Source organism: Rhinolophus sinicus, linkage group LG12 (assembly GCF_036562045.2).
Source record: "Rhinolophus sinicus isolate RSC01 linkage group LG12, ASM3656204v1, whole genome shotgun sequence".
NCBI classification, from domain to species: Eukaryota; Metazoa; Chordata; class Mammalia; order Chiroptera; family Rhinolophidae; genus Rhinolophus; species Rhinolophus sinicus.
Genome location: NC_133761.1, coordinates 5085572 through 5105053, shown reverse-complemented (window position 1 = coordinate 5105053; position 19482 = coordinate 5085572). Strand labels below are relative to the sequence as shown.

General features: G+C 41.2%; 1 protein-coding gene across 4 annotated transcripts in view; it reads right to left on the bottom strand.

The window, feature by feature from the left end:
- Positions 1-8185, bottom strand: part of ZFAT (zinc finger and AT-hook domain containing) — a 213275-nt gene extending 205090 nt beyond the window's left edge. For 3 of the 4 annotated variants that reach the window (XM_074316937.1, XM_074316938.1, XM_019724243.2), the window contains exons 1-2: positions 7804-8185; positions 6337-6436 (exon numbers count right to left, since the gene is read on the bottom strand). The gene's annotated coding sequence lies outside the window, so the exon portion shown is untranslated. The remainder of the gene's footprint in view (positions 1-6336; positions 6437-7803) is intronic. The other variant, XM_074316939.1, reaches the window with a different exon arrangement.
- Between the last annotated feature and the right edge of the window lie 11297 nt (positions 8186-19482).

The following is a 19482-nucleotide window of genomic DNA, read 5'->3' as shown; positions in this document are numbered from 1 at the left end:
ACACCGTGCTCTGCTGCAGAATCAGGAGAGCACAGTTTCAGATCTCCCAGGTCAACCTGCCTGACAGAAACAGTCTATATTCCACTGGGAGAAGGAGAGATGGCTTCAGGAAGGAGGCAAAACAGTTGCCAGTTTAAAGATAGTACGTAACTAAAAATGTAAAGCAATTATTTTTAAATAGGGAAATGATGCACAATAAACATTTATTTGATTAAATAAGAAGCCACTAGAAATTAATGATAGCTTGAACATGTATTTAGTGTTTTCTGTGTGTCGGGCATTCTTTTAAGTGCTGTAAACACATTTACTCACGCATACCCTTCATCAGAGCCATATAAAGTAGTATGGTCCATAATGTCCTTGTTTTGCAGATAAGAAAAACGAAGCACAGAATGATTTAAACTACAAATTAACATATCTACACCACTGTGCTCTATATATTCATGCTCCTCCCCATGTGATTCTAACTTCTCAGGGGTAGGGATATGAACGCAGGCAAGACAGTTCCAGGACCCAACTTTTAACCTTTATGGGTGGGTATCACTACATTACGTTCTTTGACATTTGAATGTCTTTTTTAGTCTATTAGCTTTAATCACATATGAAGAAATTTTTTCATGGGCAGTCAATACTATAGAATTATTATTAAAATGCTTTCACAACCAACTTTTAAGATCAGACGACTGAATCCAATACATCATTTCATTTAAGCCACTAGTACCTGATCAAATCGAATCTTTCCATATAATATATCTTCTGGCGTTATCACTTCATGATAAGTACAATGGGTGCCTTTTATATGTAGCATAATGCCTGACACTGTCACTAAAATATTTTGCACAGGCTAGATCTGTTTTATTCACATGAGTGTGCATTAAAGTAATTCTACTACTTCTCAAATTCTAAATATAATTATTCAACAGACATTTGAATACTTAATGAACACCAAGTAGTATAGATGCAAAGATAAATTAGATGGTCTCTGCTCTCAAGGGAGGCCATGGTTACACAACAGTGAAATAAGTGCTTTTATGGAGCTATGACCAAGGTTCCAAGGGAACACAGTTCGGCCTAGCATGACATGAATGATGGCAGTTCTGTGTACAAAAGCATGGAGACGTAACATTTTCCTCTTAGGGAATATCAAGCAATTTAAGTAAAACTAGAATGCACGGTATACATGAAAAGCAAGGGAAACAGTGATAAGAGATGAATGAAGCTGGAGCTAGATAAAGAAAAGTCTTATAAGTCATCATAAAAAGACCCAACCATTACAAGGATTTAAGCAGATGTGATGAGATCAAATATTCTAACAACAATGTCTATCACACTTTTTATTTTAAACAACAGAATCCTGATCTCAAATGAAATCTTATGCAAACTTCCACACTTAAAATTGATCCAAGTAAAACCTCACTGGTTGGAATTGGAATGAACCTGCATGAGTTCCTCTACAACCCTTTACAAAACTTTTCAAAACCACAGCTTTAGAAAGAAAAATTAACATATCTACACCACTGTGCTCTACATATTCATGCTCCTCCCCATGTGATTCTAACTTCTCAGGGGTAAGGATTCATTCTCACAGCTTCTCTTCAATTACTGAACTAGGCGTATATAAAACAAAGTAGTACTAGGCCTTCAAAATTAATGACACAAAGTAGTGATACAGAAAAAGGAAGATAAACATTATCAAGTTTTCCACGCATGGGTTAAACTATAATTTAAGTGACCACATTTTCTAACCTAAAAGTTAGGGCTTATGGTTGAACAAAAATGGCCACAGAATATTCAAAACTGGTAGTGCTCGAAAATATAGGATATGTAAGTGGGATGACATTTTTCAAGATTGGCATACTTGAATTTTCTTAATAGTAACTTTGTATCTGAAAATCCTTCACCCCCCCACCCCCCCATCACTTGAGCATGTGTTCTCCCACCCTGTGAAATCTGGAGTTCTAAATGTGATGAATGAAAAGGACCATCAGTGTGGACCTGCTTACCTTGCTCACAGCCCTCTAATACGTTACCAGCAGTAACACGTAACACTGAGTACGTTATGCATGTGCCTTTCCCGGCAATTTACTACTCTTGACTCTTCACAGTGAGAAGCACTAATAAAAAAGCAACGTTACAACCATAGAGAAAAGGTACATAATGATTAATTCAACATTTATACCAAAATAATTATATTCACTTCATACAATCTCCTCTAATTCCTACAACCCTCTCTAAGTTTACCCTCCCCTGCTCCTTGCACTAACAGTTTTGGGGAACATAACCACTGAAACATTCTCAAGAATTTTTAAAGTGTCATCTCCTTTAAAAATAGATTAATTGAAAACAAATTCTCAAAACAATATTTAACACATATTAAGAGTTACAGAACAATCTCACTTTTCTCCATCAGATGAGACACTAGGAAAAAAAAACAACCACCACCCTGGGCCACTCTATCATGCATTAAAAGTTCTCTCTCGGTATATGGCTAAATGCCAATTATTGACAGAGAGAGAAGCACAGGATATAAATTAAACCCTTCAATACATCATTTGACCAACATGTACAATATATTCACTCACACTCATGTTTAAGAAATGGTACTTAACAGAAACAACATAAATGTCATTATAAAGGAAAACGTCATTTCCACATGACATTGTAAATTCAGTTCAACACTTAGCATTCAATGGATCATTTCTGGACATACTCTGTACTCCCTAAATTTGCAAAATAGACAACTATTCTGCCATAAATTGGGGGGAGACAAAGATAACTCTCTACATTATAGAAAAATTATACCACATGTTCCAACAAACTTAGTGCATTTTAGGGAAAGACCTTAATAAATTATTCATTTCCACTTCTTTCAAATATAAAAGTCTGAGGACTACCAAATAATCATTAAGAATAACAGAACTTTTTTTAAAGGAAAAGTTTTTATAAAGTAATCCTACAAATTAATACAAATCCTACATAGATACACAAAAAATCACCATATGTAAAATAATCAAAACAATACCCAATATCAAACATTTAACTATACACATTTAATGGTATATTCAATTCAACGGTATATTCCATTAGAAGGATTCAGAGTAAAATTTCCATCTCTTGCCCAATTAAGGGCAAGTTATTTGAAAAATATTACACAGATATTTTTAAGAGAATGTACAACAATTACGTTGATTTTTAACAAAAGTCAAAATTAACTCAGAACAAATGCTAGTAAGTTAAAAATATCAAATTATACACATTGTGTTTAATTGCCCCTGGAGTAATACAAAACGTTCGTAAATTCTCTTAAAATAACTTTGTATCTCCCCCTAGTTTGTGAAAATTGTAATAACCTTTCTACTTAGAATAACTTTTGGTTAAGCCACATTCAATAACAAATTCAAACAATCTCCAAGATGGAACAGCTGGGAAAAATAAAGAGGATAGTTTTTATAATTCTGAGCTTTCTAGTGATGTTCTAGGTAAGATCACCCAACATTAAAAACTAGCATGACTGAAGTCTCGAAAATATAAATATGTCATAGTGAAAAAAAATCTTTTCAGAAGAATGAGGGAAATGCAATTTATAGGATCATCTATGACTAAAACTCTGAACTCAGCCTTTCTTATTTTTAAAACTTTTGCCCACATTTCTGTAGATTGCAAAGTCTAAACGTTTTAAAATCCTACATAGTGGGTATACACATACATGTTAGTATTAGGTAATAGTTTATGCTTAATAAGTCTAGCAAATATTATTTGAAAACCCAATTTAAATAAAGTATGTTGCACTACTGACTGCATTTTATGGAAAACAAAACCGGGAACAGAAAAATTAAGTGACATTTTTAAAGTGACATTGGGTTAAATAATGAAATTGAGAACATAAATCAAAATCAGACTTAAGTTCCAATTAAAATTTCTAATCATTACCTCTATTCTCACAGATGTTGGCACGAATATTTTTAAAATTCAGTAGTCTATTTTGTTTTGCATGCACTTAATTTTTTTAATTACATGCCCTCATTAATATAAATCCAAGTAATAAACTTATTTACCTCACCATACTCTAAAATTAGCAATCCTTTGAGACAGTCTCTTGAGGTTTAAAACAAAATTAAATTATTTCTCTTAATATCACTTTTTCAATCATCATTTTTACTCATTTGTTCAATAGAGGAATTAAGAGCCTGTACTAAAAATCAGTGGCATCAGTCAAGCTCTTCCCTCCATTTTTATAATATTCAATTACACTAAAGGGAATAAAACTGTGTCCATTATGCCAAAGTTGAGCTTTCAACCCATAGTCAGCATGAAAATAATTTCTTCCTTTCTGTCTAATGCATAAAAATGAAACAAAAAACTATTAAGGCTCTCAAAAGATACTTTGAACACTAATATGCCTGCATCTTAGCTCTTATCCTTTAAATCTCTTCTCTAAGAAGACTTCTCTCAAAGTGGGGAGAGAAGGAGTATCATTCTTACGAAGCCAGGTATGAAGAGTATAAAGCAAATTTGATTAATTACCCTTAATAAAGTCTGTGTCTAGTTCCTCCCTTTCTCCTTTATCCCAATGTAAGTCTGAACTAATCCATAAGTGAGTTCTACTCATATTAACTCACTTTCCTTTTTCTTTTTTACATCACCAAAGCAAAATGATTTCAGAATGAAAACTCCCCAAGTACTTTATTCAGTATCTTCTGTGATTCCAAATAAACTCAATTACACTAACAAAAAGAAAAAAAAAAAATGTCTTGAAAGTTTAGAGTGTATGTAGTTTTTCTTTTATCAAAATAGAAATGTTCACAATTGGCCCAAACAGAACTGCAGCTTTGAAAAATCAAGCCTTTAATTCTGGATAACAATTTGTACCCAGAGAAATATTCAAAGTAATGGTTTTCATTGCATGTGGACTTCAGACCAACTTATTTATTTTGATTTTGCTGAAGTCTGGGTATAACCACTGGTGGTCTTTGCTGTAGGACTGCTGTTCTAGTTGGAGTATCTTATAACAAGGTGCTTTTGATACCTCAGTAACTGAACTACCTTGGATGGGGTTCCAGACAAACCTGACCATAAAATTTTGCCATTTTAATTAGGTTTCAATGTTCTCCTTAAATGGTACAGCACAAATCAGATGACAAATTTTCCATTCAGTTAAAACATTAGTAGGCAGCACATCAGTGACACAACTCCGAATTTAAGAAGCCTTTAAAGAATAACTTTGCCTCAAAACAATTTTGGAAAAGAGATAATTCACGGAACACACTAATAAATCTTGCATTAAGCTAAAAAATCCGTTCCTAAATTGTTGTATGCCGATTGATTTTTCATAAATCAAATCACATTTTATAAGTTCCATAAAAAAGGCATTCATTATTTGAAGGCACCTTTTAGTGAACCCTTTTTGTAAAATATAGAATTGTCATATAACATAACTAACCACTATTTAATTTGTTTGGTAATCTTGTACTTGAAAATATCAAATTTCTTAAAGTGAGCACAGCTGCTTTCATAGGCCAAATTCATCCCAGCATTACAGTCCTTCTGCCTATTTCCCAAGTTTTAAAAATGTCACCCAAAATAACAGCTGTTCATCTGTGGTAGAATATACAAGCAATACTAGAAAAGTTGAAAAAAAAATTAAGTGATTATTTTTTTAATGTAAAATAGAAATGTATGTATTCCCAGAAAGAGGTCAATGAATTCTTTTTGACGATGATCACAATAAATGTCCAACAAAAATTAAAAAAAATCAATCAAGATATGCATATGTCAGATCACTTTCCCATGGGCCTTTATCACCTGGAGGAAACAAGAACTGTTTATGTCCATGAACACATGACCTCCAGGATGCCACCAAGGTCAATGAGACCTACAGGAGGGGGATATGCTGAGTAAGTGCTGATTTGCCCAATTCTAGGGTTCCCTTTAAAACTGGAGAAGAAAATAAATAAAAATGTATTTATCTATTACAGGAAATGATGTTTAGGTTGTAACATTCAAGTACCCCATCACAGGATTGTGTATAGACACATGTCAGCAATAGCCAATAGGAGCAAGATGTAAAAGGAGCATCACGCACAGAACCAGATACAAAAATTGCTGCACATAAAGAATTAACAAGACCCGGAACTGAATAATCCTCCCTTATGTCTTGTAAAAAATCTTTAGTGCCCTGGCTACATGCCGCAACGACTCGATTTCAAAATGAGGGTTCTCTGTTGACAGAACTTTTTGAAAATGACAAATAAGCAAAGATCCATAATCAACAGAAGCAATACTAGAAACTATCAGAAAGGCTTAGGTAAGGAATAAGTTTGTATATGCTGAACCTACCAGTTAATATCAAATTCACCAGGTAGGGTGTCCTGGCTGTTCTCTTATCCTTCACCAAAGGCTCCTTCAGGCATTTCCTCAGCTGTCACAATCTGTGCACCTTTCACAAACCAGACATTTTCTTGAATGAGATTTAAATTTTAAAACAGATTACCCACTTGATATAATCTGTCTAAGCTAGACTTATACTTAAAAAACAAAACAAAACAAAACAAACTTATCAATTTGGAACTATTTGAAATTTCCACCTAACTTTCAAGTATGAAAAAAACACACGTCAGAGCTAGCACTTGGTCATTTAAAAGTGACTCAGTGGAGAATAGTTAACTAGGGATAATTCATGCTAACGTTTGGTTAATAGGTAGCATGCACTATAATAGTGGGAAATTAAAGAGTAAAAAATAAACCAGCAGAAGCACTGGTTAGTCACAACCGGCAGAGTACTGGGCTGGTAGCTTTCTTCCAAGTTACTTTCAGGGAAGCTCCTGATTGGTGGGTGGCACTGGGTCAATACGATTATTTAACCCTGGCAGTTATAACGAAATTCCCCTTTGATGGGCTTCAAAGCTTATGACAAAAAGGCGACTGCTACAGCCTATCAAGTACTTCTCTGCCCTTCTGTTTTTCTCCCAGGGAACACAGAGCCTGACACCTGAAACTCATCAGACAAACATTACCTTGTTTCAGGGCTTTAGAGTTTTGTATTTATTATTTTTAAAGTCCACTGGGCATAGGTTCAGTTGGGGGTGGTGGTGTGAAAGATTAACCCATTTCCTGCATAAACAGGGAAGGACTTAAGACCATTCAAGCCGTTCCCTCTCTTCCAAGTAACTTTTTTTTTTTTTTTTGGGTAATCATTTAGTCCAAAAATAACCATAAGCAACAAACATCAAACATTGGCATGGCAACGTCCACACATCGTGCCCTGGTGCTACCCACAGGCGGATTCGTTCATGTCTGGTCCCCATCCAGGCGGGTCCCCCTGGTCTCTCTCCCTTCCGTTCTGTCCTGCCTGCTCCCCGAGTTCTGCTGTAAAATTCGCCACTTTCGCTGGCCGGGGCAAAAGCAGGGCGCCGGTTCCAAGGGCAGAGTTTCTCCTAACTGCCCAACCAACATTTCCTGAAAGCTTCCTGGGGCCCCCGCGCGCACCTTGTCCGGCCCCTCGTTCCCTCCCCGCACCCCGGAGAGGGGCCCACCTGCCTCCCGTCGCCTGTCCCACGCCTGGGCCACCCTGCCAACTCCCGCCCGGCGGCCGCACTGTCCCCGTCCCAAGACTCCACCACTCGGGGGCCCAACCCCCAGGGGCAGGGACGCCAAAATAGGCCCCGCGACAGGCTGACCCCACGACGCCCCCCAGAGGCCGGGTCCCGAGCGCCTGTCAGTGCGCCCCCGGAAGGGGTCAGGCGGGGGGCTGAGCTCTTCGGTCCCCTCTTCGTCTGACATCCTTTCCCCACCGACCGCACTCACCTGACGGGCTCCCGCCGAGGGGCTGGGCGACGGGGTCGGGGGTCGCGCGAGGAGGCCGCTCGCCGGTCCGCCTCGGCCCCCACCCTCTGGCGCCCGCTCCCGCTCCCGGCCAGCGCGTGCCCCGCGTCCGACGCGCGCCAGGAGCGCCGGGGGGTGGAGGGGAAGGGGACGCGTGAACGCGCGAGCGTCAGGGAGAAGGGGCACAGGGAGAGGGGACACAGGGTGGGTGCAGGGGGCGCGGCGAGAGCAGCGTCTCGGCGGCGTTGGCGGAGAGAAAGGAGCCTCGGCCGCGTCCGTCATGGCGCGCGGCGGCGGCTCCTCCAGCCTCCCCGCTCCCTCGCCTTTAGTTTGACCTTTCCCTCTAGTGTGTCTGAGGGAGAGCCGCGGTGCGCGCGCGTGTGCATGTCTGTGTGTGTGCGCGCGCGCGCGCGTGGGGAAAGGGCCGGGTTTGCTCTCTGACGCCTGACGTCACTGTCATGGCAACGGCCGCCCCTCCCCTCGCCTCCCATTTCCTGCCCCGCCCCCTGTGCACGTTCCGGGGCCTCACGTGCTCATTCGCACGCACGCACGCACGCACGCTGGGAGCGCGTGCGCCCAGCGCGCTGGGAGGGGGGTTGGGAGGTCGTTTGGGCCTCCTCATTGCTTCCCTAAAGTGGACCAGTCTTAAAAAGAGAAGCCCCGTGCGTGGGGCGCGAGCTGCGTGAAAAATTTCCCAGGGCAGAGCGAAAGCCTTTCCTGAGAGACTGAGCAGGATGCTAGGTGGTGAAAGGGGTGCGTTGCCCGGGAGTTTAGGGAGGAGGAGGGAGCGGAGGAGGGGGAGGGCGGGTAGGTAGACTGGGACCGACCGCGCAGTCAGGCAGCCTCGCGTTGCACGGTCCCCCCCACTAATGCTTTGTGACCTTGCACATGTCACTTAAGCACTCCACTGAATGTCTGCAGTAAAGTAGGATTAGTAACATTGATGGGGGTTGTGAGGATTGAAAGAAGGTGGAAAACGCCTCACCTGACACATGGTAAACCCTAAATAAACCCGTAGTTAATAACGTGGAGCCCACAACGTCCTTATTTTATAAATGGGGACGCAGGACGCAGATTAAAAGACTCAATGACTTGTTCAGTGTGGGGTATGGCAGAGACCCGGACCTCAGGTTCCGTCCTCTGTGCTACCTGCTCTCTCCTTAGGGAGAGGGAAGGAATCCAGGAAAACCTTAGCGAGCATATGCTGCTATCGGTGCATCTTTTCTTAGTCCTCACCCACCCACTTCCCATCGCCGCAGAAGTTTAGTGAGAACTTTGGTGATCAGGGCTGGACAGCCTTGGTGCAACTTGTGGAGGGTGGTTCACTTGGCTTCTCACTTTGCACCTGAACAAGGAACAGAATGGTGCTTTTCTAAGTTCCTTCGGGGCACCTAGGTTTCTTAAGTTTTGTTTCAAGTTATAACTTGACAAGGAGCTCCAGGTCCGGTATGATTTCTAGCTACTGAGGAAAGATTAACTCAGTCAAACAACATTTTACCCAGCGTCCACCACGTGGGTAACAATGCCCTTCCAGAAGGAGCCTGTGACCTCCAGGCTGTGCAGGTACCTTTGGATTCAGACACACTGGTGACATTATCATTCCTCAGACCTGTGCTTAGAGCGCTTTCCTTTAGCTTAGCTCTGAATCACTGACTGCCTCCCAACATTTCGTGAATGTTGTAGTACTGTTTAGACTTAGAGTTAAGAGTTAACTTTTTAAAAAGTACTATGTGTCTGTTTGCTTATTTTGTAGCCCTAAACCTACACCTGATCTTGGTAAAGGACTTCACTCAGTTCCTCAAATGTGCCCTTACGTTTCCTACCTTCTTTCAAGGTATTCAGTCGCTTGACCCTTCCAAGGTCCACCTAACATGTAGTGTCTTCCAAAAAGCCTGGCTGGATCTACTCAGTTGCAGTGAAATAGTCCCTTGTCCAGAGTGCTGGGTATATACCTTGCTTGGGCCACTGTTCCTAAGTAGAATTTGTGTTCTGTGATTTATGCACGTCACCTGCAGAAAGCTGCTCTGCACGTCCTGGTATAGGTTGGCTGTTCCTGTTCCTTGCTCCTGTAGCATCTTAAAGGTCTAATATATCACTTGTTACCCATTCCTTTAAGGCCTGATTTATTTGCCTTCTCCAGACTATAAAACTCTTTAGTAGCAGGAATCATGTCTAGTTCCACTTTGCATTTCCAGCACCTTCTTCAGTACCACAACACTACTGAACAACAGCTCTTCAATGGCTAAATGGCTCCTTGCCTATTTCATAAAATTGTTAGGGGCAGACTTTACCATGTTTATATTTATATCTCAGCACCAAAGATTTACCTGGGAAGTTATATGAGTACCCCATAAATCTTGGACTACTCGAAGATGCACTAGAAATTTCATGGTCACACTCATACAATGAAAAAAATAAAACAAAATAAAATAGACGTGTTGGCAGTAACCCGAGATACTGAACAGAGCCAGAAGTAGGAGATCCACTGGAGAAGAGGTAGTCATTTCTTTATAACTGCTGCTGGGGACCTAGAATGAGATTTTCCGGTGTTCAGGATGAGATAGTAGGCAAATTACTCCCAGGACTGGTGGGGGGGGCGGGGGGGATTATGCAAAGAAGAGTCTGAAAAAGATCCAGCAGCGTTTGCTTCCTCTGAACTGGTAGCACTTGTTCCTTTGTCTCATGAGGCACAATAATCTAGAGTCAGTGGTGTTCTCATATGTAGTATTGTTCTTTTGATGTGCTATTTAACTCCCTAGGTGTGTGTGTAAATCCTTACTAAACCTAGTCCTCTTATTCTTGACCATGGTAATGGCAGTGCCAGATACCCAGTAGCGTGAGTCATTCTCAGTTTGCCCCATCTCCATTCCGTCAGTCTTTGAATCCCATACAGCCTTTTCCCTAAGTGGTGGTGGTAGCCATCTTGCCTTGGGCCAGTCCAGCCCAACTTCCACCATACCCCAGACTCCGGAGGGGCTTTTCTGCAAGGCAGAAAATGGAGCACCTCTCCTCCAAACAGCTTAAAAGTCTTCCATGGCTTCTCCTTGCCTCTTAGGGGAAATAAACCAAACTTCTTCAATGGCTTGTGATACTTCATCCTCAACTAATATCTTCAGCCATGTCTCCCACTACTTTTGCAAGAACTGTTTTGTTCCCTGGATGTTGAGAACTTGCAGAAACCTCATGCATATCATGTTCTCTGTGCACGCAAGCTCACCTACCTAGAATTCTCTGCTCAGGCCCTCTCTCCTCTCTCTTCTGTGCTTTCTAGGTCTGTGAGAACATTCATGCTACTTACCTCTGGTGTAGCTTTTATTCCATGTTGTAAATATACAGTATGTGTTTACGTGTTTCAGCTGGAATGTGAGCTACTTGAGGGCAGAGGCTTGGCTTATTTTTTTCATGTTTGTAACTAACACCTACCAGAGTGCCCAGCACAAATTGGACACTCAGTAATTGTTTATCAAATGAATTAATGTATTGAAAGCTCCATGAAGGAAAAAAGCTATTACATTTCATGGATTCTCACAAAGCCATACCCAGTATTACGCCAGTAATAAGTAGTTACTTCCAATCACAACAAATGAATGAAAGGGTATTAACGAGGTCTGAAAAACCTACCACATATCAGGAACTTAATACTTTCCATTCATTAACTCAGTTTATCCCCCATCAACCCTATGCTGTAGGCATTGGTAAGGAAACCAAAGCTTAAGAAGGGGACTGACTGACGGGGCCAAGGTCACACTTAGAGTTGTTGGCCAAAGATATGATTACAAGTTCACCTAATTTGGCATTAGATTATGATGGAAGGTATGCTCCTACTGCTGATGTGATGGTGACTTTCATTTCCTCTTCTCCTCCTGTTGTGTCATGACCATAGGCTCCGACCTTTTATCCGCGAGATATCAGTGCCCCCTTTGCTTCAACAGGAAGAAATACGATTGCATTGTACACAGTGAATGTGCACAAGTCAGGCTAAATGGAGGGGTGGTTTTTTTTTTTTTTTTTTTTTTTTTTCAGAATTATGTTTCTATAACTGAAATGAAGATTACTTAGTTTTAGAGTACAAAAGTTTGGCATGTACGGATAGGATGTTTACAGTTGGCCTTTGTGATATGAAGGACCCAGCTGACACCTTTCTGGAAGCTAGAAAATGAAAACGTTTTTGAATTAGTGACATTGTCAGTTCATGAAGTGCTAAGGTGAATCTTGGCATTTAAAAAGCAATTCTTTAAGAGCAGGGTTAAAAAAAAAAAAAAGGCCATGTGTAAGTGCCTCATAAGGGAGAGGTGAAGAACGTTTAGTTCTCTTCTTGAGGGACTCCTTTGCTCCAGGGTTAGTGAGAGGCACCTGGAGTCTGGGTGGGGACTCCAGCAGAGTTACAAGCACACCCTTGACTGGAAGGCACTCTCTCCTATTGGGAAGATCAACATCTCTGACCAGAATGGAAACTTGTAGAGGGAGGTGGTGAATGAAGAGCAGGTGGAAAAGTGACAGCCACCTGGTTAGCCAGACCGGTCACCGTGCATGAACATATGTAGCAGTCCTGAGTGACATGTACAAGGCAAATCTCTGTCTACTTCGGCAATTTACATCATCCTGATTATACCTTTGATAATACAAATCAATACTTATTGAATTCTTACCAGTTATCATCTGAAAAACTTAAGTGAATTTTATTGTACAAAGTTTGATCTAAAGATTTGATAGACACTTATCCGCTAAAACCTGGAGGTGGCATCTGGTTCATCCATTTCAAACAATCCAACATATCATGAAGCCCCAGTGAATATAAAGCTTTTTATATACACCCCCCTTTTTTTTTGCCATCTTAGCTTTATCAAGACATCTGCCAGAAAGTTAAGTTGGCTGCCTTAACTGTCTCCTGGGAGTGCTGGGGAAGCCATCTTTAGTAGAGCGTGTCTATGACTCCATTGCCCAGGAAGAGTATAATTAGGCTTGGATCCCTGGATCACTCTGTGGAGGAAAGCTGATCTCCGTGTAGACACATTTGATTTGGCCTATTATATGGGCAAGAAATAAATGAAAATGTGGGAGGTTCTTCGTCATAGAAGCAAGCTTTACTCAGTGGATTAACTGGAAAAGTAAATAATATGACCATATCTTCACCCCATATTTGTGGAGCTGCTCACACAAGTAGGGTTAAATTCTTAATTTTGCAACACCAAATTAAGTGAGCCTCTGCTTCTAGTAATTTTTATTATATTGCTTCCAAGTCTTCGATGGCCATACTATACACATAGTAAGTCACTGTCATTACTGGAAAATTGTGTGCACTTCCAGAAGCTGATCATCAGTTCAAAAAAAAAAAGAGGAAAAGCCACCCAGGAGGAACGAATACATACATGCGTACATACATACATGGCCTCTCTCTCTCTCTCTCTCTCTCTCTCTCTCTCTCTCTCTCTCTCCACACACACACACACACACACACACACACCCCCTACAAAATAGTAGGATACAGAGTCAAGCAGCTTTCACCATTTTTACTATTATCAGCATCAGTGTCTTCTTCATCATTACATTTTAAGTTAAGAAGCTTAAAGAAGTCTGAAATAATCTTTATTCTCAGGACCTCAGGAAGAAGGAATGAGTGGTCCCCAGGAAGGTGGTGGGCTGTTTTTTCCTGCCATCACAGTCTCTCTGTGATGTTTGTCCTATGACTTCATGTGGCATGCAGTGTTATGCCAGGCATCTATGTTTGAATGACCCTCCAGCTCCTGTAGAGATGGAATTTCCTCTTGATATTTTATGTGATAATCAGTGTGAGGGACTGCAGCATCGTTGAGTGAGCTTTCCATTCTCCCTGAGGATGGGGTTCAGGGTCCATTCCCTGCAGGCTAAGATTTTGCCCTGGGGCAAACCATTCAGTCTGTTGGACTGACAATTTAGACCAAGCTAGAGGCTAATAGCCGTAATGCATTAACAACGAGAGAGGTGAGTTTTGTTAAATTACAATAACATCCATGCTTCCAGGGTAGCTGCAGAACTCATTCCTGTCAGATGTTCTCAAAATCAACAGCCAAATTATTCCTGCCCTGTAATCTGAGGCTACTGAATAAAGCCCTGCACTATTTTATGTAGTAAGGCAAACCCTCTAGTCCTATGTCTCCAAAATAATCGTCAAAGTTCTTGTTGGCATCCTCAGTAATGCAGGACAATGAGTATTTATTGAGTAACTACCATGTCCCGGGTACTCTTCTAGATGCTTCATATAGGCCAGATATTTAAGCTCATAACAGCCTTTCAAGGTTATAAGGAGTAGCAAGCAATAAAGAAGTGTCATCCCAATCTATAGATGAGGAAACAGATTTAGGGGACGTAAGCAAGTTGCTCAGTGTCACTACAGCAGCGATGTAGTGTGCTTAAAGAGTGTTCTTTGAAAAGAAAAATAGCTTAAGATTTAGCATATGTAAGCGCCAATTCCATGACTGTGAATATTTTAAGCAAACTTTTTAGTGGGAAAAAAGTTAATACGGTAAACGTATTAAAAAATAGGTATACTTATCAAGCAACTCCCTTTGTGAATAATTGGGAATTAAAGGGTTTTAAATGAGCTCTACCTTATTTTTCTTGGAGGAGAGCCAAGTCTTTAATAAGAATTTCTGCAAAGGAGGGACCTGGGGCTGAATCTTATTTATAGAGGCAAAGATGATTTTTATTTCAATCTCACATTCTTATACTCCACTTGAATTTGCCAGTTAATACAGGAATAGCAAATAATGTGAAGACTTAATTTTGAGTTGCCTAAGTCCTCCTCATCCCTTCTGCCAATCCTGGTTTAGGCTTAAGGCAGGTTGATGCTGAGTCAAACCTAATCATATTCTTCCTTCCGTAGTCCACAGCAAGATTTCATATTCACATCGTGGAACAGGTATCACTCAATTTATGTTCAGTGATTGATTTAAAATGGGATGAATTCAGTGCTGTGCTGTGGCCTGCTCACACTGGCTCCCAAGAGCTGACTGCACACATCTCTGCTTAATTCTGCATTCCATGACATCTGACTGCTGCCTTGCAATTGGCCATTGTGGGAGTATTTACACCATGGAAATTGGCAAATGCTACGTATCAGGACATTTATTCCCCAAGAGGCAGTTATTAAACCTTTATCAGCACACAACTACATTGTATTATTTGCTCAAAATATCTGCTGCCTTCACTGTGGGTCTCTATGCTTCCCTTCCCTGTAGGAAGAGGAGATTTTTCACCCATCGAAGTCAGGCTTGACCATGTGACTGACTGTGGTCAATGGGATGTGACTGGAAGTGCATGTGCCATTTCTAAGCAGAAGCAAATGTGCCCAGATCGTTTTTTTTTTCCTTTTGCCACAAGCTGGCATGTCCCAGATAGTGTCGGCATCTTCAATCTGAGTCCTTGACTAAAGGGAACATGAAGCAAAATCCCAGCCAACCTATAAAGGCCATGGACATAAGAAAAAACTCTTTCCTGTTGGAAAGATGTGGGGCTTGTTTGTTGTTACTCCAGCATTACTTAGGCTAAGTTGATTGATACAGCAATTGGGACTTATAATTGAGGTGCTGCCATAACAGAAAACTTAAATGATAAGGCCTTAACTCGGGGGCTTGGGAGTGGGAAGCAAAAAATATGTTATCGAAGGATGGAAAAGTGGCAACCCATGGTATCTAGTGGTGATGCATTTTGTAAAACTTTTACCTTTGCTCACTGGGGAGATAGGGACTGAGCTTGAGCTTGCGTTTTTAGGCAAAGAGGTTATGAAACAGTATGTTGTTCAGTTGCCCGAGGTGGTATGGTCTGTACATAATGAGGTCCTGTAAGAGAAGGCTGAGTTTAGGAAAGAATTGTCTATTTTGGAGCTGTCATACAGAGTAGAAATGTCCAGAAATTTGAGGACTCAGAGGACTAGAGGATGTAATTGATTCTGATTTCCAAATAATAAAAGATAAAACTTAGGTCTTTAAGTGACAAAGCCTGGTTAAAATTCAGCCGTGCGGCAAGGACCAATGGAATGTATGGTCCCTCTACTAAAACCTCTGAATTGATTAAGGTGACACCAAATAAATCTTTTAAATTGGACAAAATGGCTCAAGGAAAAGAGATGTACAATGTTTTCCCATTGAAGCCAGATAAAATCAAGATACCTGCAATTAATTCTAGACAGAGTCATAACTGGAAAAGAATTGTGGATGTGGCCATTGGCACATGATGAATTTGGGATTCTATCACTAGCAACTAAAAGCATTCTCCATAATAGACTGCATCACAGGCTTATTGGTAGAATACACTGTGATTGTACACATAGAACATTGAGCAAAGTTCTTGGCACAGAGTAAGTGTTCAATAAATACAATTTTTAAAAATAAAATCTGTTACAAGCTGAGAGTAATTGTCACAACTAACCCAGGCCAGAGGGCAGATGAGAAGTAGCCAAGAAACCTGTTAAAAAGTTCACTGCTTAACAACGGCAACTGGACCTGGAGCTGAGTTGCACCCTCCACAACTAATATTGAAAGGACAACAACTTGACTTGGGAAAAGTCCAGGAGATGCACACTGTTCCCCAATAAAATCCTGTTCCCCTTCCCCAATAAAAAATTTTAAAAAAGAAATTTCACTGCTAATAATTTAAGCAAATGGAAACAATCCTGGATGGGGCCAGCATGGTGTGGTATAAAGAACTTGGGATATAGAATCCGATAGACTTGAGTTGGAAATTCACCTCTGCCACCTGACAAGCTAAATGACATTGAGCAAATTGCACAACAGTTCTGGGCCTTGGCTCTCTCATCTACAAAGTGGGGATCGTATTATCTCCTTGTAATTGTTAAAATAAATCAATAAAGCATGACACATCATTCTAGGCATCTAGACAATCAATAGATGCCAGCCACCTCCCTCCTCCTAAAGCACCTGCTACTACACCACTGTAGGCTGGTCACTCCTTACAGAAGGTCATTTTTAGTCAAAGGAAAGCATGAGGGTTACTGCCCCAAAGTGCCACCCCCTATGCTTCCTCAGACAGTTAGGAAGGCTGTTGAAGAGTAGGGAAGGGACATTTGTTGGTTTATACCCAAAGAATATTTTATGATTTTCTCCGTCTTTGTTATTGGGCCAGGATTCACACAAATGAGGAGACTTGATTTGCTTTAGAAGAAACGAGAGAGCGAATCACAAATGATAGTGGAGCCCATTTGTCCTGGGTACCACAAAATCCTGATTAGGTGACCCCATCCTTGATTCCAGGGTTAAGGGCTGAGTAACCTGTCACAGGTAACTTGTAACATTTCCGTGGATGACACTTATTGTCCAAGAATTGTCATTTGCTTAAAGTGTTACCAGAAAACTGAATTAAAGAATCTATATTTCAGGATAGTCCATGTTTGGGATGACAACTCTCCATTGCTAGCACAGAAGAACAAGCACAAAGCCTCCACACTGTTGGCTGCCATCTTGGAACTATGAGCAGATCCAGCCTTAGGATGAAACCAGATGCTGAGAACAGTATCTCCCAGGAATGGGAAGCTCTTGTACCTGTGATGACATCTTTGAGCTGATAATCCTACTACACCTGGATCCCACCCTACCTCTGGACACAGTTACATGAGGTAATGACTTTCCTTATTTTTATGCCAGACTTTCAATCAGTAGAAACTGATCAGTCACCACAGTGGGGCAGCACCAAAGGGCCCTGAACGCTAGCCACCCAGGTCAGGTCCTGCTTCTTTGTTTTAGCTGTGTGGTCTTGGGAAACGTATTCAGCTTCTCTGTGCTTCAGTTTTTGTGTGTGAGAAACAATGATAATAATAGATCTTACCTTAGATAAAATTCCTGAGAGGATAAATTTACATAACACACACAACACAGTGCCTGGCACAGAGTGGGTTTCAATGTCATCTGACTCGTTATGACTACGTCCAGTTGCGCAGAGCATCTTAGCATCTTAGTATCTACAGATTGATCCTGAACTGGGGCCTCACTTCTCTTCTGTTCCACCCTTGACTCTATTTCTTTATTACTTTGGGTTTTGCTTTCATTCCCTTTCCTGATCTTCTCTCCTTCTGTCGTTCCTTTCACTAGCCATAATTAGCATTGATTTACAGCGTTATTTGCTGTACTCTAAAATATGTAATTTTATATTTCTTTTTAATTTAAGAAGTCAAAAAGTAGAACATTTTATATTTCCTTCAATAAAAAAAGAACATTTTGATGTGCTTTTTACATATTCCAATTACATTTATCTACATGGCTCTGGTCCAGTGTTCCATTCTGTCAGAATCATTTTAAGGTTTGACACTGTCATTTATTGGCTTTGCCATCCTTCCTGGCTTTATCTCCCCTGCCAAGGCCTGGATAAAACCTCCAATTTCAGACGACTCTATCAGTTATCAGGTGAGACGGACGTGGTGGAAAGCTCTGAATCAATGCCTCTCAAGTTTTAGTGGGCATAGGAATCACCTAGAGAGCTTGTTGAACCAGAGTCCTTGGCCCCAGAGACTGGTGTAGGGGGTCTGTGTGGGGGGGGAGGAGTGAGAATTTCTAACAAGCTCCCAAGTAGTACTGAGTAGGGCTGCCCTAAATAATAGTGGCTTAATTTAGTAATTTTTCTCTTATGTTATAGAAGTGCATTGCCAGGTGGTCCAGGGCTGGTACCAAGGTGTCAGAACCTAAGCTCCTTCTGTTTCCTTTCTGCTGTATGTGGCATGTGATTTCCTATTCCAAAATGGTTGCTTGATCTCCAACCATCACATCCACATCCCAGCCAATAAGAATGAGGAAGGGGAGGAAGGATGCCCTCTCTCCTTTTAAGGACATGTCCCAGAAGTATATGTGGCACTTCCATTTATATCTTCTTGGGCATAACTTTGTCACATAGCCAAATCACACTAGCTGCAAAGAAATCTGGGAAACACAGTTTTTATTTTGGGTGTCATGTGCCCAACTAAGAAATCACATCAGAGGAGAATGCATTTCTGACATTACTGATTTTCAGTGTAGTTCTAGCCTGTTTCCAACTCTCCAGGTAGAGATTTATAATCTCAACCCCACTATGTGCTAGGCAGTTAATATAAAATTCTGAATGTCTCTGTTTTAGTCAGCTCGGGCTGCTAGAACCAAACACCATGGGCTGGGTGGCTTCACAACAGAAATTCATTTCTCACAATTTTGGAGAAATCTGTGAAGATTAGCAATTGCAGGCAGCCACCTTCTCCCTGTGTCCTCACATAGTGGCTGGGGTGAGGGGAGGGCAGGGAGAGAACGGGAGAGAGAGAGAGACAAGAGAGAGAAGAGAGAGAGAAGGGGTGAGAGAGAAGAGAAGGGGAGGAGAGAGTGCAGACAGAGACGGAGAGCACTTTGGTTCTCTTATAAGAACCCCGATCCTATGGGATCAGGGCCCCACCCTTATGACCTCATTTAAGCTTAATCACCTCTTTATAGTCCCCATCTCCAAATGCAGGCACACTGCGGGGGTTAGGGCTTCAGTTTTTTTGGGGGGTCATAAGTCAGTCCATAGTATCTCCCTATAGGTAAATATTTTTCCTCCCATTTCAGAAGTCAAGAAACCGTGTCTCAGAGAGTTTAAATGATTTTCCTGAGGTCCTCATGTAACTAAATGCCCAAACCAAGATTCAGATGAGCTCTGTCAAAGCTCAGGGTC